The 23,651-nt window shown below is 44.6% G+C and overlaps 1 non-coding gene across 1 annotated transcript; it reads right to left on the reverse strand.

Moving 5' to 3' along the window:
- Positions 1-1,153: 1,153 nt before the first annotated feature.
- On the reverse strand, positions 1,154-1,235 carry trnas-gcu (transfer RNA serine (anticodon GCU)). The gene has a single exon. It is a non-coding gene; the product is annotated as a tRNA-Ser (tRNA).
- Positions 1,236-23,651: the final 22,416 nt, after the last annotated feature.

The following is a 23,651-nucleotide window of genomic DNA, read 5'->3' on the forward strand; positions in this document are numbered from 1 at the left end:
AAGACAACAGGAAGAAAGTTAGCCACCAGGATATACGAACACCAGCTCGCCAAAAAAAGACACGACCTTCTCTCCCTCGTAGCCCTACACACGGATTAATAATACCACCATTTCTACTGGGACAACACATCTATCCTGGGACAGGCTAATCAAAGTCACGCCTGAGAATTCATAGAGGCCTGGCACTCCAACCACAACGCCATAAACAAACACATAGATCGAGATGCCATCTATCAACCCCTCAGAAAACGAACAGGAAATGACATCACCACAAACCCCAGGAACCCGATCGAGGAGAAAGATATAAATAGAAAGCAGGAGACAACAGATTCTCTTCACTTGGAGGTCGCCACTGATGATGATGTTACCTAGCCAAGTAATGAAACGTCTGGATATCAAAGCTACAGCTGAGCAAGCAAACCTTCACCCTACATTTTAAATTATTTTTCATGTTTATGTTGCATGAATCTGCGGTCATTGGTCCACAGTTTAGTTTCACTCCCTAAAGGTAACATGCTGATTTCTCCAGTTGTTCATAGTTCAATGTGATGCATCCAGTGTGTGCATAACGAGAGGGAGCTTGCTTCCCACATCTTGTGTTTATCTGTGCCTTATGTCCAGCATTCATCAATGGCGAGAGCAAGGGGCGAGGGCGAGACCAATGTGTCAGCCTTTCCGTGCCCATGCACGGCACCAACATTGGCAATTCTCCACTGTGCATTTACAGCCAGTTCTCAGTGCCCCTACACACACGCCCTGCCCCTTTGAAGTATCGCCATCATTTTGTGCTGTCTCGCTGTGCTCTTCTCACCAGGATGAATTACTTCTACTCAACCTCCTTCAGATTTCATCTGACAAAACGTTCATTAAGAATTCCTTTGCATAAACATGCACTTTGCAGCTCTCGTTATTTGATTTTCCTGGATGTCTTTCATACGAAAAAACGTTTACAGCAACTTGATTTGCAAAAGGAAACCGCGCTCTACTTCATTATCCCTATGTAACCTACATTTCAACACAGTTTAGTCAACAGGCTCAAATCATTCTTGGAAATTTTGGAATAGGGTCAATGCATATAAACTGACCATTAGCGTTCCCATACGACAGCTGTGATCATCTGAAAACAGCCCCACGGAATTGCCATTGATGACAGCGACGAGAGTGGGATTCGACCCCACGCGTGCAAGGCACGATGGATTAGCAATCCATCGCCTTAACCTCTCGGACACCTCGTCACAGACCCGGGGGCAGCTCTGACCTTATGAATAATTGAATTGGGTAAATTATGCAGAGCAGCAGATATTTCTCCCTAGTGTTGGTAAAATTTTATTTAACATAGTACGGTTCCAAGACTGTGGTCTGACCCCTGGGTTGTGGGGCAAGTGCACTCCCACTGTCACACAATGCACACAGTGATCTGAACAAAAATGAGGAAATGAATATGTAACAAGGTCTGTTGAATTCTGTGAAGATTTGAAGTCAACGGAATGAAGAACCCGAGACAGCAGGAGGTGTTCTTTCAATAAAGAGTTGAATAGAGCTCTTAAGGATAGTGGAATCAAGGGTTATCGGGATAAGGCAGGAACAGGATACAGATTGAGGATGTTCAGGCCATGATCATAATGAATGGTGGTGCTGGCTCGAAGGCAGAATGGCCTACTCCTGCACTTGCTGTAAATTGTCTATTAAATTGCCTGTGAGGAATTGTTTTCCAGACTGGAGGAGAGTGCATAGTGCTCAATGTCATTATTCGGAACACCTAACTTCCGCTCAGATGTTTTTGACACGCACTTGTGTACAGAACAGACAATTTCAAAATCCAAAATATGGCTAAACTGACAATTGAAGGCAACAATGCAAAAACCTTGATCTGTATCATTTTCCTGCACTGTGCGACACCAAGTCGCTGTATGATCACAGCAACACAGTGAGCAAGTGTCAGAAGGAAAATGAGTGCAGTGCCAGTGCGCATGCGGGGAGCAGCAGGTGACACACGGGGAAGTGCATTTCCCACAACAGGAACACTTCCCAAACAACGGACTGAGGTGGAAGAATTCAGAGGGGGTTTACATTTTGAAATTTGATGCCAGAGACACAATGGAGACCTGTCATTGAGTCTGTTAAAGTGAAGATTTTAAGATTTCTACAGATGCAAAACAAAATAAAAAGCTCATGGGTTAGTGAAGGCAAAAGATGAAATTGTACATTTCATCAATCTACCCATCTTTACAATGAGTACCTCACCACTTTCCTCACTCAGGGACTGAACCACTGGTGAAGATGATCATATAATCCCCGTTACTAGCCATGGAATCAGAGAAACTCGGTTTCCCAAACGTTAAGGTAAAACCAGGAATGTGGAGGTAAGCATTAATGTGTTGCTCCTGTGCTGAAGGTGGCCAGTACACGGTATCTCTGTTTCAGTATAGTGGGCTGTGCTGTGCCGAAGGTTTAATTTTGAGCCTCACATGGAGCAGCTTCAATTTGTCGTCGTATTGAGGGATACGGACAGAAGGTGATATTGAGCAAAGCCAAGTTTATGGGAAAATACCCGTGTTTGTGGATTGAGAAACAACCTCTTCTGGATAATGACTCCTTGATCTACAAACATACTGCAAGTATCTAAAACTTGAAGAGACATGTGTGTAGAGAGAGCCGAAAGTGATTTTTCAGCAGATGGATAACGTTTCCCATGTGCACTGCGTTAAATTCCGGGAAAATAGATGTTGAACTGGTTTCATGTTTCACAGTTTGTTGCAAAAACACAAAGGTTGTTGCAATAATAAACAAAGAAATCACATAGGACCGTTTGAATATTGTATTGAACTGAATTTTGGTCTGAGCATATTTTATCTTAACTGGCGTGCTGCAGAGAAGTACAGAGGGTTAACAATACAAAAGGACAGAGTCTTCTTGGTGGATTTCTTGGGTGGAGTTAAGAATGTACGAAATATACATAACATCATGTGAATGTGTCAAGTCTTTAAAGTAGGTGTTGCATCTCCAAGTGACGATTCAATTCCGACTCATTAGGATATCACTTCCGTCTGCAGTTATTTTACGACATCAACTCCATTTTCAGAGTTTCACCTTGAACAATATGCCACACCTTACCACTCCATGAACTTGTCATACTCAGTCTTATTCAGTTGTACGTGTTCATGAAATATCTTTGTGTCTGAAGTCAACAAATTCTAAATTGTCACGCAACCACACTGACTTTCACTCAATGGTATATTCTCTCCTTGTACGTTTGATCGTGCATTTTTTAAAACACTCTGAAGTCAGCTTCTACGTTTTATTTCTGGAAAGTCGTTCATGATTTAAAAAAACTCTATTGAGTGGAAGAAACTCTCATCCAAACTTTTCTTCATCATTCACTAATGGTTTTCAAGCTCTAACTAAAGTTATCTGTTCACTAGAAAGAGGGACTTTCCCCGATTTACTCATTCAAACTTAGCGTTATTTGAAAATCTCATTTGTTTACATCAAACTTGCGTGTTTGTGCATCCAGCATTTCCAAATCTCGTGAATAAACTCCTCCATTCTTTCTATCATCCCGTTTGTATCCTTTCTGAAATTGTTATGTCTCAGTAAACAACGTCACTTGGCTTTCTAATATCTTGCTATCCAGGAAACAGCGTGTGTGCCCTTTCTAAATTCTTCACATGTTTTTGGTGAAGAATGAGGACAAGGATTACACACAATGTTCACACTGAGAGTGACAAAAAGATTTTACAGTTATGCTATGAACTCTTTGCTTTTTAAATATGACGCCTCTATTTATAAACTCCAATAAGGTAAATTACTATCTATCCAGTTCATGAACATCGTCTCGATGGAGACGAGAATTTTCTATGTCTTCCTTTCTTCTTCCACGGAATGTCTGAAAGGTTTGTAAGGCCAACATCTAGAAATGCCCATGTCCTGAGTCAGTCTCAGCTATTTTCAAAGGCGACTGAAGTTCAAGTACTTCATAGGGTGTCTCCCATCATTCCAATGCAGACTGGTTCTGGACAGTAAATGCTATCACTAAAGGCCACCGTGAATCTGAAATCAACAGTTTTCGCATAGTAATTCTCGTAGCTATTGTGTATCGGATGTTCGTGTTCTTGTTCAATTTGTTCATCATTTCATGGGTCCCTGTGTTGAATTTTACTGAATGATTAATTAGTGAATGGAGACATTACCTTCACCACACAGTCGAAACTCCATGGAACATTGAAAGAATTTACTCATACGCTTCCAGAGGACAGTCCTGCCATTACTGGGATGAATCAGTCAACATTCCCCACGTCTCCTCGAAGCCAAGGATTTCCTTGTCCATTTTAGCAGATCATTGCAGCACTGAATCCCATGTGTGCGTTCATTAAAACCAAAACAGTTGCAGCAAGACTTTAAAACTAAGATTTTGCAATCTGCTTGCATTGGTTGTCCCAAAAATTACATTCCATATTATGGTATGTTTGTGGATGAAAGAACTTTCTGAATCTTGAGCAATTATATTTCAGTTTTATCAAAACATTATCATTCGCTGTTCTCTCTTTCCCTTTCAGTTTCCCGTTTTATATCCCGTATTTTATCAGTTTATCTTAAGTTTTCAATATTTCAATCAATCTCGATCCTGATTACCAATCCGAGAGAATGCCACAATTTTGTCAATTTATATGCAGTGCAGCTGTAGGGCGCGGTGACCCAGTGGAAAGGCATTGGTCACGTGAACCAAATAAAAGTAGCCAGCTGGTGGAATCTGGCCGTTCCAGCAGTCATATTTAAAACATTTAACGTAATCTTTAGCAAAATCATATTGGCAGAAAATAAGAAAACAAGATGAAAAAAATTGCTGATGCTGAAAATCAAACAAAAACAGCACACCTGTGATTTAACAGCAATTTCTTTTTCTGTGACAGATTGGCAGATTTTGTCGCAGTCCATGAGAACAGTGCTCAGTAGAATCAAACAGACAGCATGGACCTGGGAGTGTGAAATGAGACAGTAACAACGAATGAGTGGAGAGTGTTGTACTGGAAAAGTACAGCAGGTCAGGCAACATCCGAGGAGCAGAGGAATGGACGATTTAGATATAAGTCATTCATCAGGAATTAGGCTTGTGAGTCGGGCAGAGGAACAAAGCTGAAGCCAGGTGCCAACTCGCAGGCACCTCCTCCTACAGACTACGATCGCAAACTCTCCTCCCCTCACCAAACTATCATCACCCAGACCATCCACAATCTCATCAGCTCTGGGCATCTCCCATCCACAACCTTAAACCTCATTGTCCATGAACCGCGGAATTCCCGATTCTACCTCCTTCCTAAGATTCACAAACCTGACTGTCCCAGTCCACCTATTCTCTCATCCTGAGCCTGTCCCATTCGAATAATCTCTTCCGACCTCGACACAATCATCTCTCCCCAGTTTAGGAAATGCCCGCTCGTGACACATTCGTGACACCCCTATGCACTTCACCTCCTCCAAGAATTTCTTTTCACTGACCCACAACGCGTCATCTTCACCATGAACATCCAGTCCCTGTACAAATCCATCTGCATGACAGAAGTCAGCAAGCCTTCCATTTCTTAATCTCACAGCATCCCAACCAGTGCCTTTCCACAGACATCCTCATCCACCTGGCTGAACATGTCCTCACAATCAACAACTTCGCTTTCCAATTCTCCCACTTCCTCCATCGAAACTGGTAGCCATGCGCACCCGCATAGGACCAAGCTCTGCCTGCCTGTTTGTCAGATACACGGAACTGTCCATCTTTCGCAGTTACACAGGCACCATCCTCCACCTGATCCTGCGCTACATTGATGAATGTTTGGGGCCACTTTGGTGCGCCAACGAGGAGGTTGAATTGCTCACTAACTTTACCAACACCTTCCACTCCGACCTCAAATTTATCTGGATCATCTTGGCAACTTCTCTCACCTTCCTGGACCTCTCCATCACCGACTCTGGCGACTGACTCATTACAGACATATACTACAAGCCCTCCGACACCCACATGTATCTAGACTACATCTCCTCCAACCCTATCTCGTGTAAGAACGCCATTCTTTATTCCCAATTCCTCCTCCTCCAGCACATCTCTTCCCAGGATGACCAATTACACCTCAGAAAGAGCCAGTTGGTCTCCTTCTTCCACGATCACAAATTGCCTTCCCACGTGGTTGACAGCGCCCTCGAGTTCATCACCTCTATTTCACACACCACCACCCTTGAAGCCACGCCTCTCAACGCAACAAGGACAGAACCACCTGGTTCTCACCTTACATCCCATCAAACTCCGCATAAACGCATCATATTCTGCCACTGATGCCATCTCTACACAGACACGACGACCAGACATATATTACGCTGCCCAGCCCTGCCAACATTCCGTAAAGACCATTCCCTCCATGACCCCCTCTTCAGGTCCACACATGCCCCACCAGCCCACAACCCTCTCCTGGCACCTTTCACTGCCACCAAAGGAAGGGCGAAACAAGCACCCACATCACTCCCCTCACCTCAGCCAAGGCCCGAAGGGATCATTCCACATCCATTAGAAATTCACCTGTACAGCTAGCAATGTCATCTACTGAATCCGTTGAGCCCAGTGTGGTCTCCTCTACGTCAGGGAGACAGGAAAACTTCTTGCAGATCATTTCAGAGAACATCTCTGGGACACCCGCACCCACCAACTTCACCGTCCCATGGCTGAACACTTCAACTCCCCCTCCTACCCCAACAAAGACATACAGGTATTGGAACTCCTCCACTGCCAAACCGTTACCACACAATGCCTGGAGGATGGACGCCACGCATTCAGACTTGGGACCATAACACCACACGGGATAAATGTGAATTTGAACAGTTACCTCCTTTCCCCTCCCCCAAACCCAAGCCTTCAACTCGGCACCGCCCTCTCGACCCATTCCATCACTGCTATTTCTGACTTATTTTCTTCTCCCTCCTATTCATCCATCTATTGCTTTCCAACTATTTCCCCTTAACCCCACACCATTTCCATTTATCTCTTAGCCCCGACTCACAAGCCTTATTCCAGATGAATTGCTTAAGCCTGAAACCTGATATCTCCAGCTCCTCGGATGCTACCTGATCTGCTGTGCTTTTCCAGCATCACACTACCAACTCTGATCTCCAGCATCTGCAGTCCTAACTTTATCCTTGGAATTATCAATGACCTTAGAGTGAAAATATCCCTCGCTTGCAGCGATCACAGTGTGACTGAGTTTTTCATTTATTTTGGGTGAGGGCAGGCTGGATCTGAGACGAGCGCTTACCATCTAAACAACGGGAATGGTATCAGATAGCGAAGTTCGGGCGGGCTGAAGTGAAGTGGAACATTCTGTCAGAAGATGGATCAGTACAATTGCATCACATCATCCAGACTGTAAAAGACAGGCAGAAGGAAAAAATCAACATCAGTGCAGGCACAAGGACAGGTCAAGTGGAAAGGAGACAATACAACACACTGAAGTGCAGTGGAATTATTTCTGTGAAATGATTCGATATATAAGCTACACCTTCACATATGGACTGCCATCACATTGGAAAAAGGAATTCCCTGCAGTATAATGGCGATATTGGCCTGCGACATCACAATGTTGAGAGACACTGACATAGTTTCTTCTGTAGCAGCATGGCCGAGTAAAAGCATGATCGTCCCATCAACCACAATTCAATACTTCAAAGCTCTCCTCTGTGCTGTACAACTTATTTGCTGCTCCTGTCGTCAGATCTCAATCACTTCACTGTGTATCTTCTGCTTCCTGCTTCATGGAAACACTTGAAACGTGAAGAAATCCACTTTCCACTTTTACCAATCTTTTGCAACTTCCGAGTTGGCACAGGTACGAGCGACCACTTGGACTTCTCAAGCGCTCTCACTCTGGTATGATCTGAATGATAAAGTGGACTGTGTCTGATCTGCAGAATGTTCCCACTGGGACGGTGCTGTTTATCCCATCCTCGGGGACTGAGCTGTCTCTATTGGCAGAGTATTCAGCCATTTCCCTCCACTTGCAGGCATTATGACGGGATGTAAGTGCGGATATGCTCTGAAGCTTCCTCTCACGGGCACAGCCAGGTGCAAGAGCGCCGCTGGAACTTAGCGACATCGATTGCGGACTTCCTCCAAAAATCATTTATTTGAGAGAGAGAGAAAGGTGCTGAGCTGGTTGGAAAGAGAGAAATGGGCTGTGAACTCTCTTCCCTCAGTAGAATTCAAATAAGTGCATTTTTGTGTTGCCCATTTGATGTTCAGAATCAATCTTCGCAGAACAATCCAGCAGAAAGGCTTTTGTTTCAGAGGCGTCAGTTTCTTTGCTGCAATCGGGCATCAGTTAACATCTGAGTCCCAACTGTCCCTAATGAAGCGACTCCGAATGAAACCCTCACTCACTGAGGACCATCCCCACAGCCAGGGGCTGCGGGGCTGCAGGAAGTCCAAAGCGGAAGGGAGGATTAAAAAGAGCCATTATTTCTCCCTCAACGCCTCTGTCACAGCGACAGGGAGAGGGACGGCAGAGACGTGTGACGTCATTCACGTGCCGACAGAAGCCGTTCAGCCCATCGAGTCCACGGTAAATCTCTGTCACTTGCTTCTCTCTGAGATTATTCATTATGCTTGTTCTAATAATAGGGAACTGTATCTATCTCGAAATGCTGTCTCCAACAGATTGAACCACATGTCATTCACGGCTGTTCATTTCACCGGATGATCCTGCTGTGCGACACAGCGTGGGGAATAACTGCAAGGCGGTAAAAACAATGACTGCAGATGCGGGAAACCAGATTCTGGATTAGTGGTGCTGGAAGAGCACAGCAGTTCAGGCAGCCTCCGAGTAGCTTCGAAATCGAGGTTTCAGGCAGAATCCCTTCATCAGCAATTAACGCTGTGAGCCTGAAGTGTGGAGAGATACACTAGAGGAGGGTGGGGGTGGGGAGAAAGTTGCATAGAGTACAATGCATGATTGGGGGAGGGGAAAAGGTGAAAGGTCAGGGAGGAGAGGGTGGAGTGGATAGGTGGAAAAGGCACTAGGCAGGTAGGACAATTCCGGACAAGTCATGCGGACAGTGCTGAGCTGGAAGTTTAGAACTAGGGTGAGGTGGGGGATGGGGAAATGAGGAAACTGTTGAAGTCCACATTGATGCCCTGGGGTTGAAGTGCTTCGAGGCGGAAGATGAGGCGTTCTTCCTCCAGGCGTCTGGTGATGAGGGAGCGGCGGTGAAGGAGACCCAGGACCTCCATGTACTCGGCAGGCTGGGAGGGGGAGTTGAAATGTTTGGCCACAGGGCGGTGCAGTTGATTGGTGCGGGTGTCCCGGAGATGTTACTTAAAGCGCTCTGCTCGGAGGCGCCCAGTCTCCCCAATGTAGAGGAGACCGCATCAGGAGCAACGGATATAATAAATGATATTAGTGAATGTGCAAGTAAAACTTTAATGGATGTGGAAGGCTCCTTTAGGGCCTTGGAGAGAGGTGAGGGAGGAGGTGTGGGCACAGGTTTTCCAGTTCCTGCGGTGGCAGGGAAAGTTCCAGGATTGGAGGGTGGGCTGTAGGGGGGCGTGGACCTGACCAGGAAGTCACGGAGGGAACGGTCTTTGTGGAAGGCGGAAAGGGGAGGGTTAGGGTTAGGAATATATATCCCTGGTGGTGGGGTCTGTTTGCAGGTGGCAGAAATGACAGTGGATGATTTGGTTTATGCGAAGGTTTGTAGGGTGGAAGGTGAGCACCAGGGGCGTTCTGTCCTTGTTACGGTTGGAGGGGTGGAGTCTGAGGGCGGAGGTGCGGGATGTAGACGAGATGCGTTGGAGGGCATCTTTAACCACGTGGGAAGGGAAATTGCGTTCTCTAAAGAAGGAGGCCTTCTAGTGTGTTTTGTGGCAGAACTGGTCCCCCTGGGAACAGGTCCGGCGGAGGCGGAGGAATTGGGAATACGGGATGGCATTTTTGCAAGAGGTAGGGTGGGAAGAGGTGTGCAAGAGGTAGGGTGGGAAGAGGTGTGCATCGGGTCAAATCCCCATCACATATGTGACTGTTGTTCTCATGTGTATTTTTTCTCTACGTGTGCTGAAGTAACACAGTGAGGGAGCAATTACTGTTGTCAGACATACATGTAGGGGCGTATTAAATACTGAAGTTGTGAGATTTGAGCAGTGTTTATTAACATAGACCATTCACTGTTCGAATCTCTTGCTCAGGAATTTGACAGAGAGCGAATTTGAGCAAAGGTTGAGCCGGGGCGTTTACCCCATGACGTAACACGAGTTTCTGCAGTTGCTTTGTTGTTCACCTAATTTGTGTGTTTTGCATCATTGAGGATTTTGAAGTTGTCTCCTCGATACAAAAGGCCCGTACTTTTGCAACATTGTACAAAAGATCCAGTACAATAACAGTCGATGCTGATTCAGTCGATTTATCCAGATATTGACCCCTGGAAACAGCACTGTGCACTCTCCTCGAATCTGGAAAACAACTTCCTCACATATAATGTTTCATTCTCGCTCTCATGGCGCTTTTCATTCCATCGGCTTCTCTTTTTTCACAGAATCCGATTCAATCGATCTTGTCACTGTGTAATTTCTTTCCATGTGGTCAGCTCTTGTGAACAGAATATCACAGTGGGAGTGCCCTGGGCCCATAACCCAGAAGTCAGACCATACTCAGGGAATCGTATTCTGCTCTTGATCATTTCATGAACACCAGGGAGAAATATCTATGCTCTTCAAAATTTAATCACCTGTTTTAAGAAGCAAGATAAACAGTTCCTGCTTCCTGCTTTTGTTGCCAAACGGACCAAGATTGTAAATGCTGGAACAAGTCGAGACTGTCCGCTCTCCCACATCCAATTTATCCCCAGGTTGTGTTAAGATGATGGTCCGAATCGCTTCCTTCTCTTCCCTGTCACTCTAGGATGATGTGAGCTGTGTAATCTTTGATGTGAACTGGAGGCAACGTGGAAAAATGTATACACAGCAGCTGCGTGAGCGATGGGACTCGCTGCAGTAACATCCCATGCTGATTCAGACAGCAGAAGCCTCCCTGTGACTTCGAGAAGCACAGACACTGTTCCTGAATAATGGGGAGACATTCACTCTTTCCTCGCAGTTCTGCATTTTCTAGCTCTCTCAGTTGGCATTATTTGGACAATGGTTCCCTAAAGATGATTTCATGTGCATGCACGATCTCCCTTTTCTACACCTTTCCAGAATTCCCATACTTCCCACTTCCGCCAGATGCTTACCCCGCTCCACAAACTCTTGTTTGATAGGGAGCTGAAGACCACGTTCAAGCTGCTGTCCACCAACACTGCGTGACAATGGAAAATGAGTTAGTCCAGTTCTCAAAGAAGACCGCCCTGTTCCGGGAAAGCAGTTAGCACAGCCTCCTGGGAGAAGCGAGTCAGAATGGAAAGGAGCTGTTAATAAGACTCTGTGCTTCTTTCACTCTGAAACAGCAGAAATAGCCTTAGTTAACCAACAAACTCACCTGATTTCTGGTTACCATGTCTGGCGCCGTTCTGGATCGTTTATCTCGGGTGTGATATTGCCTCAGACAGGTGACATACGTGCGAGAGCTCTCGGGTTCACATTGCGGATAAGCCTTGCAATTTTGCACACTACTCCATTTTTGACTGTGAAGATATGATTTAGATGAGATCGGTTTCAGATAAAGATTCCAAAGCTTGAAAACGTACACAAGCAAGTTCAAGAACTGCTTCTTCTCGGCCATTGCTGCTCTGAGAAATGGATTGTCTAACTTGAAAGAATGCTATCTTGCCAATGTGGATTTTGCTGAGCGTACGTCCGATACGGAGTAACCTGAATTCCTAAGTCTGGTCAAATTTTGCTTTCATCACGCAGTGATCTGCATGTCCTTGCCTAATATGATCCGCCTTTACCAATCGCAAACAACGCTTTTCACTGTACTTAGGTACATGTGACAATCAATCAATCAAAACACAGTCATTTCCTCGTTGCGTGGAGCTAGCAGAGCGAAGGTGGGCTGCATGGCCTCAGTCTGCAGTGTGACACATTTTGTGATTCTGATTGCATTTGTAATTAAAGCAGCAGAATTGGGGAAGTTACAGAGTGGTTATATTGACACAGCTGGGACACATCTGTGCCACAGTGTATCAGACAATAACAGTGAAGATCTTTTGACGTCATCCTCGAAGGTACATGCTACAAAAACCTGAAGACTGCGTGAAACTGCTGTGGTCAGCGATAACAGAACGGCCCAGAGGGATCGTGGTGAGCGCATAATCCAGAAATTAATGAATGAAAAGCATCCTCTGCTCGATGACAATTCCAGCTCTCAGTGTATGCACTGCAACTGCAAGAGTGTCACTATAACAGTGCTCCGTTCTTCACATTGCATATTGATGAGCCTTCTGCGTCAGTACACTCAATGGTATCTGAAATATATGCACCTGCCACATTTATACATTTGAGGAAACCCATGTTTGAAGGTATGGAAGATTTTTTTTGCTGTTCTCTGTCGGTCTGTTATGACCTGATTCGCAAAGTCATTTGCCTGAGCTGGGAATACACTGGCGAAGATGAGAAAAGTCAGTTGTAGCGTGTACCATGCACATGATGCCTTGCAGTTATTCCCCAGGCTGTGTCACACGGCAGGGTCCTCCGGTGAAATGAACAGCCGTGAATGACATGTGGTTCAGTATGTTGGAGACAGCATTTCCAGACAGACATAGTTCCCTATTATTAGAACAAGCAGCACTGATGATGAATAACCTCAGAGAGAAGAAAGCAATAGAGATTTACCGTGGACTCGATGGGCTGAACGGCTTCTGTCGGCACGTGAATGATGTCACACGTTTCTGCCGTCCCTCTCCCTGTCGCTGTGACAGAGGGGCTGAGGGAGAAATAATGGCTTGTTTTTCATCCTCCCTTCCGCTTTGGACTGTCTGCAGCCCCGCAGCCCCTGGCTGTGGGGACGGTTCTCAGTGAGTGAGGGTTTCATTCGGAGTCACTTCATTAGGGACATTTGGGACTCAGATGTTAACTGATGCCCGATTGCAGCAAAGAAACCGACGCCTCTGAAACAATAGCCTTTCTGCTGGACTGTTCTGCGAATATTGATTCTGAACATCAAATGGGCAGCACCAAAATGCACTTATTTGAATTTTACTGAGGGAAGAGAGTTCACAGCCCGTTTCTCTCAATCCCACCAGCTCAGCGCCTTTCTCTCTCTCTCAAATAAATCATATTTGGAGGAAGTTCGCAATCAAAGTTGCTAAGTTCCAGCGGCGCTCTTGCACCTGGCTGTGCCCGGGAGCGGAAGCTTCAGAGCATATCCGCACTTACATCCCGTCATAATGTCTCCATGTGGAGGGAAATGGCTGAAGACTCTGTCAGTAGAGACAGCTCAGTCCCCGGGGATGGGATAAACAGCACCGTCCCGTGTGGGGTCATTCTGCAGATTAGACACAGTCCACTTTATCATTCAGATCATACCAGAGTGAGAACACTTGAGAAGGCCAATCGGTCATTCGTACCTGTGCCAACTCGGAAGTTGCAAAAGATTAGTGAAAGTGGAAAGTGCATTTATTCACGTTTCAAGTGTTTCCATGAAGCAGGAAGCAGAAGAAGATACACAGTGAAGCGATTGACATCTGACTACAGAAGCAGCAAATAAGTTGTACAGTGCAGAGGAGAGCTTTGAAGTATTGAATTCTGGTTAATGGGACGATCATGCTTTTACTCGGCCATGCTGCTACAGAAGAAACTATGGCAGTGTCTCTCAACATTGTGATGTCACAGGCAAATGTCGCCGTTATACTGCAGGGAATTCCTTTTTCCAATGTGATGGCAGTCCATATGTAAAGGTGTCGCTTATATATCGAATCCGTTCACATAAATACTTCCACTGCACCTCAGTGTTTTGTATTGTGTCCTTTCCACTTGACCTGTCATTGTGCCTGCACTGAAGTTGATTTTCTCCTTCTGCATGTCTTTTACAGGCTGGGTGATGTGATGCAGTTGTACTGACCCATCTTCTGACAGAATTTTCCACTTCACTTCAGCCCGCCCTAACTTCGCTATCTGATACCTGTCCCGTTGTTTAGATGTTAATCGCTCGTCTCAGATGCAGCCTGCCCTCACCCAAAATAAATGAAAAACTCAGTCACACTGTGATCGCTGCAAGCGAGGGATATTTTCACTCTAAGGTCATTGATAATTCCAAGGATAACGTTAGGGCAGCAGATGCTGGAGATCAGAGTTGGTAGTGTGATGTTGGAAAAGCACAGCAGATCAGGTAACATCCGAGCAGCAGGAGAATTCAGGTTTCAGGCTTAAGCCCTTCATCAGGAATAAGGCTTGTGAGTCGGGACTGAGAAATAAATGGAAGTGGTGTGGGGTTAAGGGAAAATAGCTGGAAAGCAATAGATGGATGAATAGGAGGGAGAAGATAATAGGTTAGAAATGGCAGTGTTGGAATGGGTTGAGAGGGCGGTGCCGAGTTGAAGGCTTGTGCTTGGGGGAGGGGAAATGAAGTAACTGTTCAAATTCACATTTATCCCGTGTGGTTTTAGAGTCCCAAGGCGGAATGTGTAGTGTTCCTCCTACAGGCGGTGTGTGGTAACGGTTGGCAGTCGAGGACATCCAGGACCTGTATGTCTTTGATGGGGTAGGAGGGGGAGTTGAAGTGTTCAGCCATGGGACGGTGAAGTTGGTGGGTGCGGGTGTCCCAGAGATGTTCTCTGAAATGATCTGCAAGAAGTTTTCCTGTCTCCCTGATGTAGAGGAGACCACACTGGGTGCAACGGATTCAGTAGATGACATTGGTAGCTGTACAGGTGAATTTCTAATGGATGTGGAATGATCCCTTCGGGCCTTGGCTGAGGTGAGGGGAGTGATGTGGGTGCTAGTTTCACCCTTCCTTTGGTGGCAGTGAAAGGTGCCAGGAGTGGGTTGAGGGCTGGTGGGGGGATGTGTGGACCTGAAAAGGGAATGGTCTTTACGGAATGTTGAAAGGGCTGGGTAGCGAAACATATCTCTGTTGGTGGTGTCTGTTTGGAGGTGGCATCAGCGACAGAATATGATGCGTTTATGCGGAGTTTGATGGGGTGTAAAGTAAGCACCAGGTGGTTCTGTCCTTGTTGCGTTGAGAGGGGTGGCTTCAAGGGTGGTGGTGTGTGAAATAGAGGTGATGAACTTGAGTGCGCTGTCAACCACGTGGGAAGGCAATTTGTGATCGTGGAAGAAGGAGACCAACTGGCTCTTTCTGAGGTGTAATTGGTCATCCTGGAAGAGATGTGCTGGAGGTGGAGGAATTGGGAATAAAGAATGGTCTTCTTACACGAGATAGGGTTGGAGGAGATGTAGTCTAGATACATGTGGGAGTCGGTGGGCTTGTAGTATATGTCGGTAATTAGTCAGTCGCCAGAGTCGGTGATGGAGAGGTCCAGGAAGTTGAGGGAATTTGCCAAGCTGATCGGGATAAATTTGAGGTCGGAGTGGAAGGTGTTGGTAAAGTTGGTTAGCAATTCAACCTGCTCGTTGGAGCACCAAGTGGCACCAAACATTCATCAATGTAGAGGAGGTACAGATGGAGGATGGTGCCTGTGTAACTGCGAAAGATGGACGGTTCCGCGTATCTGACAAACAGACAGGCATAGCTAGGTCCTATGCGGGTGCCCATGGCTACCAGTTTCAGTGGGAGAATTGGAAAGAGAAGTTGTTGATTGTGAGGACCAGTTCAGCTCGGTGGATAAGGATGTCAGTGGAAAGGTAATGGTTGGGATGCTGTGAGATTAAGAAATGGAAGGCTTGCAGACTTCTGTCATGGCAGATGGATTTGTACAGGGACTGCATGTCCATGGTGAAGATGAAGCGTTGAGGGCCAGGGAAACGAAATTCTTGGAGGAGGTGAAATCCATTGGGGTGTCACGAATGTAAGTGGGCATTTCCTGAAATGGGGAAAGAGGATTGTGTCAACGTAGGAGTAAATGATTCGGATGGGAGAGGCTCAGGATGAGACAATAGGTCGACTGGGGCAGTCAGGTTTGTCAATCTTAGGAACGAGGTAGAATTGGGGAGTGCGCAGTTCACAGACAATGAGGTTGAAGTTTGTGGATGGGAGATGCCCAGAGGTGATGAGATTGTGAATGGTCTGCGAGCTGATGGTTTGTTGAGGGGAGGAGAGGTTGTGATCGGGTTCAGTAGGAGGAGGTGCCTGCGAGTTGGCACCTGGCTTCAGCTTTGTTCCTCTGCCCGACTCACAAGCCTAATTCCTGATGAATGGCTTATGCCTAAATCGTCCATTCTTCTGCTCCTCGGATGTTGCCTGACCTGCTGTGCTTTTCCAGTACAATATTCTCCACTCATTCATTATTACTGCCTCATTTCACACTCCCAGGTCCATGCTGTCTGTTTGATACTAATGAGCACTGTTCTCATGGACTGCAATAAAATTTGCCAATCTGAAACAAAAACAGAAATTGCTGTAAAATCACAGGTATGCTGGCAGCATCTGTGCAGATGAATCACAGTTAACGTTTCACATACATTGGGTCTGTCTCTCCACAGATGCTGTCAGACGTCCTGAAATATTCCAGCAACATCTGTTTTTGTTTGATTTTCAACATCAGCAATTTTTTCATTTTTGTTTTCTTATTTTCTGCAAATATGATTTGGCTAAAGATTACGTTCGATGTTTTAAATATGACTGTGATGGAACGGCCAGATTCCACCAGCCGGCTACTTTTATTTGGTTCACGTGACCAATGCCCTTCCACTGGGTCACCGCGCCCTACAGCTGCACTGCATATAAATTGACAAAATTGTGGCATTCTCTCGGATTGCCAATCAGGAGGGAGATTGATTGAAATTATTGAAAACTTTAGATAAACCGATAAAACACGGGATATAAAACGGGAAACTGAAAGGGAAAGGGAGAACAGCGAATGATAGTTTTTTGACAAAACTGAAATATAATTGCTCAAGATTCAGAAAGTGCTTTCATCCAGAAACATACCATAATATGGAATGGAATGTTTGGGGCAACCAATGCAAGCAGATAGCAAAATCTTAGTTTTAAAGTCTTGCTGCAACTGTTTTGGTTTTGATGAACGCACACATGGGATTCAGTGCTGTTATGATCTCCTAAAATGGGAAAGGAAATCCTTGCCTTCGAGGATACGTGGGGAATGTTGACTAATTCATCCCAGTAATGGCAGGACTGTCCTCTGGAAGCGTATGGGTTAAATCTTTCAATGTTCCATGGAGTTTCGAATGAGTGGTGAAGGGAATGTCTCCATTCACAAATTAGTCATTCAGTAGAATTCAATACAGGGACCCATGAAATGATGAACAAATTGAACAAGAACACGGACATACGACACACAATAGCTACGACCATTACTATGTGAAAACTGTTGATTTCAGATCCACAGTGACCTTTGGTGATGGCATTTACTGTCCAGAACCAGTCTGCACTGGAATGACTGGAGACACACTATGAAGTATTTGAACTTCAGTCGCCTTTAGAAATAGGTGGGACTGACTCAGGACACGGGGATTTGGAGATGTTGGCCTTTCAAACCTCTCAGGCATTCCGTGGAAGAATAAAGGAAGTCATAGAAACTTTTCGTCTCCATGGAGACGATGTTCATGAACTGGATAGATAGTAATTTACCTTATTGAAGTTTATAAATCGAGGCATCATATTTAAAAAGCAATGAGTTCATCGTGTAACTGTAAAATCTTTTTGTCATACTCAGTGGGAACACTGTGTGTAATCCTTGTCCTCATTCTCCACCAAAAACATGTAAAGAAGTTAGAAAGCGCACAGACGCTGTTTCCTGGATAGCAAGATATTAGAAAGCCAAGTGACGTTGTTTACTGAGACATAAAAATATCAGAAAGGATACAAAAGGGATGATAGAAAGAATTAAGTAGTTTATTCACGAGATTTGGAAATGCTGGATGCACAAACACGCAAGTTTAATGGAAACAAATGAGATTTTCACGTAACGCGAGGTTTGAATGAGTAAATCGGGGAAAGTCCCTCTTTTGAGTGAATCAATAACTTTCGTTAGAGCTTCAAAACCATTAGTGAATGATTAAGAAAAGTTTGGATGAGAGTTTCTTCCACTCAATAGAGTTATTTAAATCGTGAACGACTTTACAGAAATAAAACGTAGAAGCTGATTTCAGAGTGTTTTAAAAGATACACGAACAAACGTACAAGGAGAGAATTTACCATTGAGTGAAAGTCAGTATAGTTGCGTAACAATTTCGAATTTGTTGACTTCAGACACAAAGATATTTCATGAACATGTACAACTGAATAAGACTGAGTATAACAAGTTCATGGATTGGTAAGCTGTGGCGTATTATTCAAGGTGAAACTCTGTAAATGGAGCTGATGTCCTAAAATAATTGCAGACAGAAATTATATCCTAATGAGCAGGAATTGAATCATCACTTGGAGAGGCAACACCCACTTTAAAAATTTGACCACACTCACATGATGTTATGTATATATCGTACATTCTTAACTCCACCCAAGAAATCCACCAAGAAGACTCTGTCCTTTTGTATTGTTAACCCCGGTACTGCTCTGCAGCACGCCATTGAAGATAAAATATGCTCAGACCAAAATTCAATTCAATACAATATTCAAACGGTCCGATGTGATTTCTTTTTTTATGATTATTGCAACAACCTTTGTGAGTTTGTAACAAACTGTGAAACATGAAACCAGTTCAACATCAATTTTCCCGGAATTTAAAGCAGTGCTCATGGGAAACGTTATCCACCTGCTAAAAAAATCACCTTAGCCTCTCTCTCTCCACATATGTCTCTTCACGTTTTAGATACTTGCAGTATGTTTGTAGATCAAGGAGTCGTTATCCGGAAAAGGTTGTTTCTCTATCCACAAACACGGGTATTTTCCCATCAACTTGGCTTTGCTCAATATCACCTTCTGTCCGTATCCCGCAACACGATGACAAATTGAAGCTGCTTCATGTGAGGCTCAAACTTCAAACTTCGGCCAAGCACACCCCACTAAACTGAAACAGAGAAACCGTGCACTGGTCACCTTCAGCACAGGAGCAACACATTAATGCTTAACTCCACATTCCTGGTTTTACCTTAACATTTGGGAAACCGACTTTCTCTAATTCCATGGCTCGTAATGGGGATTATATGATCATCTTCACCAGTGATTCTGTCCCCGCGTGAGTAAAGTGGAGAGGTCCTCATTGTAAAGATGGGTAGATTGATGATATGTACAATGTCATCTTTTGCCTTCACTAACCCATGAGCTTTTTATTTTGTTTTGCATCTGTAGAAATCTTAAAATCTTCATCTTGAACAGACTCAATGACAGATCTCCATTGTGTCTCTGGCATCGAATTTCATAGTGTAAACTCCCTCTGAATCCTTCCACCGCAGTCCGCTGTTTGGGAAGTGTTCCAGTTGTGGGATATGCACATCCCCGTCTGTCACCTGTTGCTTCCAGTATGCACTCTGACACTGCCCTCATTTTCCTTCTGACACTTGCTCACTGTGTTGCTGTGATCATACAGTGACTTGGTGTCGCACAGTGCAGGAAAATGATACAGATCAAGGTTTTTGCATTGTTGCCTTCAATTGTCAGTTTAGCCTTATTTTGGATTTTGAAATTGTCTGTTCTGTACACAAGTGCGTGTCAAAAACATCTGAGCGGAAGTTAGGTGTTCCGAATAATGACATTGAGCACTATGCACTCTCCTCCAGTCTGGAAAACAATTCCTCACAGGCAATTTAATAGACAATTTACAGCAGGTGCAGGAGTAGGCCATTCTGCCCTTCGAGCCAGCACCACCATTCATTATGATCATGGCCTGAACATTCTCAATTTGTATCCTGTTCCTGCCTTATCCCGATAACCCTTGATTCCACTATCCTTAAGAGCTCTATTCAACTCTTTATTGAAAGAACACCTCCTGCTGTCTGGGGTCTTCATTCCGTTGACTTCAAATATTCTCAGTATTCAACAGAACTTGTTACATATTCATTTCCTCATTTTTGTTCAGATCACTGTGTGCATTGTGTGACAGTGGGAGTGCACTTGCCCCACAACCCAGGGGTCAGACCATAGTCTTGGAACCGTACTATGTTATTTATCATTTTACCAACACCAGGGAGAAATACCTGCTGCTCTGCAAAATTTACCCAATTCAATTATTCATAAGGTCATAGCTGCCCCAGAGTCTGTGACGAGGTGACCGAGAGGTTAAGGCGATGAATTGCTAATCCGTTGTTCTCTGCACGCGTGGGTTCGAATCCCGCTGTCGTCAATGTCATTTTCGTGGGGCAGTTTTCAGATGATCACAGCTGTCGGATTGAAACTGGAACGCTAAGAGTCAGTTTACATCCATTTCCGCTGTTACAAAATTTCAAAGAATGGCTTGAGCCTGTTGACTAAACTGTATTGAAATGTAGGTTGCATTGGGATAATGAAAGGGAGCGCGGTTTCCTTTTGCAAATCAAGTTGCTGTGAACGTTTTTTCGTATGAAAGACATCCAGGAAAATCAAATAACGAGAGCTGCGAAGTGAATGTTTATGCAAAGGGATTCTTAATGAATGTTTTGTCAGATGAAATCTGAAGGAGTTTGAGAAGAAGGAATTCATCCTGGTGAGAAGCGCACAGCGAGACAGCACAAAATGATGGCGATACTTCAGAGGGGCAGGGCGTGGGTGTAGGGGCACTGAGAACTGGCTGTAAATGCACAGTGGAGAATTGCCAATGTTGGTGCCGTGCATGGGCACAGAGAGACTTGCACATTGGTCTCGCCCTCGCCCCTTGCTCTCGCCATTGATGAATGCTGGACATAAGGCACAGATAAACACAAGATGTGGGAAGCAAGCTCCCTCTCGTTATACACACACTGGATGCATCACATTGAACTATGAACAACTGGAGGAATCAGCATGTTACCTTTAGGGAGTGAAACTAAACTGTGGACCAATGACTTCAGATTCATGCAACATAAACATGAAAAATAATTTAAAATGTAGGGTGAAGGTTTGCTTGCTCAGCTGTAGCTTTGATATCCAGACGTTTCATTACTTGGCTAGGTAACATCATCATCAGTGGCGACCTCCAAGTGAAGAGAATCTGTTGTCTCCTGCTTTCTATTTATAACTTTCTCCTCGATGGGGTTCCTGGGGTTTGTGGTGAAGTCATTTCCTGTTCGTTTTCTGAGGGGTTGATAGATGGCATCTCGATCTATGTGTTTGTTTATGGCGTTGTGGTTGGAGTGCCAGGCCTCTATGAATTCTTAGGCGTGTCTTTGATTAGCCTGTCCCAGGATAGATGTGTTATCCCAGTAGAAATGGTGGTATTTTTAATCCGTGTGTAGGGCTACGAGGGAGAGAAGGTCGTGTCTTTTTTTGACTAGCTGGTGTTCGGATATCCTGGTGGCTAACTTTCTTCCTGTTGTCTTACGTAGTAGTTGTGACTGTCCTTGCATGGAATTTTGTAGATGACGTTGGTTTTGTCTGTGGATTGTTCTGGTTCTTTTAATTTTGTTAGTTTTTGTTTGAGAGTGTTGGTGGATTTGTGAGCTCCTCGGATTCTGAGGGGTCTTAGTAGTCTGGCTGTCATGTCTGAAACTTCTTTGATGTATGGTAAGGTGGTTATGGTTTCTGGCTGTGTTTGGTCTGCTTGTCGTGGTTTGTTCTTGAGGAATGTGTGGACTGTATTTTTTGAGTATCTGTTCTTCTCGAATACATTGTAAAGGTGGTTTTCCTCTGTTTTCCGAAGTTCGTCTGTGCTGCAGTGTCTGGTGGCTCGATGGAATACTGTTCTGACGCAGCTTCGTTTGTGTGTGATGGGATGGTTGCTGGTGTAGTTAAGTATTTGGTCAGTGTTTGTCGGTTTTCTGTATGCACAGGTTTGTAGATCTCCGTTGTCCTTTCTTTCTACTGTGTCATTCAGGAATGCGAGTTTGTTGTCGGTTTCTTCTTCCTTGTTGAACTTTATGCCTGTGAGAGTGTTGTTGATGATGTTAAATGTCTTTACTATCTTGTTTCGTTTTGTGATGACAAAGGTGTCATCTGCGTAGCGGACCCAGATTTTGGTTTGATTGTTTCTAGGGCTGTTTGTTCTAGTCTTTGCATTACCGCTTCTGCTCTGAATCCTGATAGCGGAGGTCCTATGGGTGGGCCGTTGGTTTGTTTGTAGACGATGTTGTTGAAAGTGTAGTGGGTGGTGAGGCACAGGTCCACAAGCTTCATGATGTTTTCGTTGGTAATGTGATTGATGGTGGTTGGTGTGTGTGATGGTCTCTTCTAAAAGTGTGTTTCCTTTGCCATGTCGATGTTGATGAAGGTGAACAGTGCTATTATGTCGAATGAGACCATTGCTTCCCCTTCCTCTACTTTGGTGTTTTTGATGATTTTTAGGAATTCCTGGGTGGAGTGGATGGAGTGCTGTGAAACTTCTATGAGGTACTTCAGTCTTGCGTGTAGTTCTTTGTCCAGTCTGTAATTTGCTGCTCTGGGTAATGAGACTATGGGTCTGAGGGGGCTCCTGGTTTATGGATTTTTGGTAGTCCGGTTCGACTTGGCCAACACATTGATCCTGGGACAGTCTAAGCAAAGACATGCTAGAGAATTCCCAGAGGCCTGGCACTCCAACAACAATGCCATAAACAAACACATAGATCAAAAAGCCATCTATCAACCCCGCAGAAAACAAACCGGAAATGACATCACCACAAACCCCAGGAACCCCATCCAGGAGAAAGATACAAATAGAAAGCAAGAGACAACAGCTTCGCTTCACTTGGAGATCTCCACTGATGATGTTACCTAGCCAGGTAATGAAACGTCTGGATTTCAAACCTACAGCTCAGCGAGCAAACCTACACCCTAAACCTCAACCTGAGCTACAAACCTTCACAAACCTTGCGATTTAAAGTGTCTTTATACGAATATCATTAACAGACTTTTCGTTATAATACCCGTCTGGTTGAAAGAAGAAGACATCACATTTCAAGATAGATGACAACGTTACCAATTTTGTTTTGAAATTGAGATTTATTTGATCATTTTACACAGTGAACAAGTTCATTTTAAATAATGCAAACCACATTCTCTCACCAGGAATAAAAGTGTGATTTCAATATAAACATTGTCCTTGCTAACTCGCAGTTACTCAACGTGAAAAATAGGATGTAATGTTTATTAAGCATAGATCAATTAGCACCATTATCTTACTTTGGATTGACTGCAGTATGCACATGGTAAGTCAGGTTTAAGAAAGAATTAATTTTTGAAATAATGATTCGGTGGTGACTAAAAATAATATTAGGTTCTCATGATGCGGATATTCCACCAATGGGTCCAGTAGTGGAAATGTACAGTGGGCAGTATTTCTATGATGGTATAGACGTATGTGCGCCGCCAGGGATGGGAGCTCCCACTTCATCTGGAACAGCGTCTTTTGACGTGGACTAGGGAGCATTGTGGCATCCGTCTGGGAGTTCCAACCACACCTGGAGCAGCTTCCATTGACATGGAGCAGCAGGGAGCATTGGCACATCCGAATGCAAGATCTAACCTCATTTGGAGCAGCTTCAGTTGGCCTGGAGCAGGGAGCTTTGGGAGATCATTCTG

Source organism: Chiloscyllium punctatum, chromosome 22, assembly GCF_047496795.1.
Source record: "Chiloscyllium punctatum isolate Juve2018m chromosome 22, sChiPun1.3, whole genome shotgun sequence".
Taxonomy (NCBI): domain Eukaryota; kingdom Metazoa; phylum Chordata; class Chondrichthyes; order Orectolobiformes; family Hemiscylliidae; genus Chiloscyllium; species Chiloscyllium punctatum.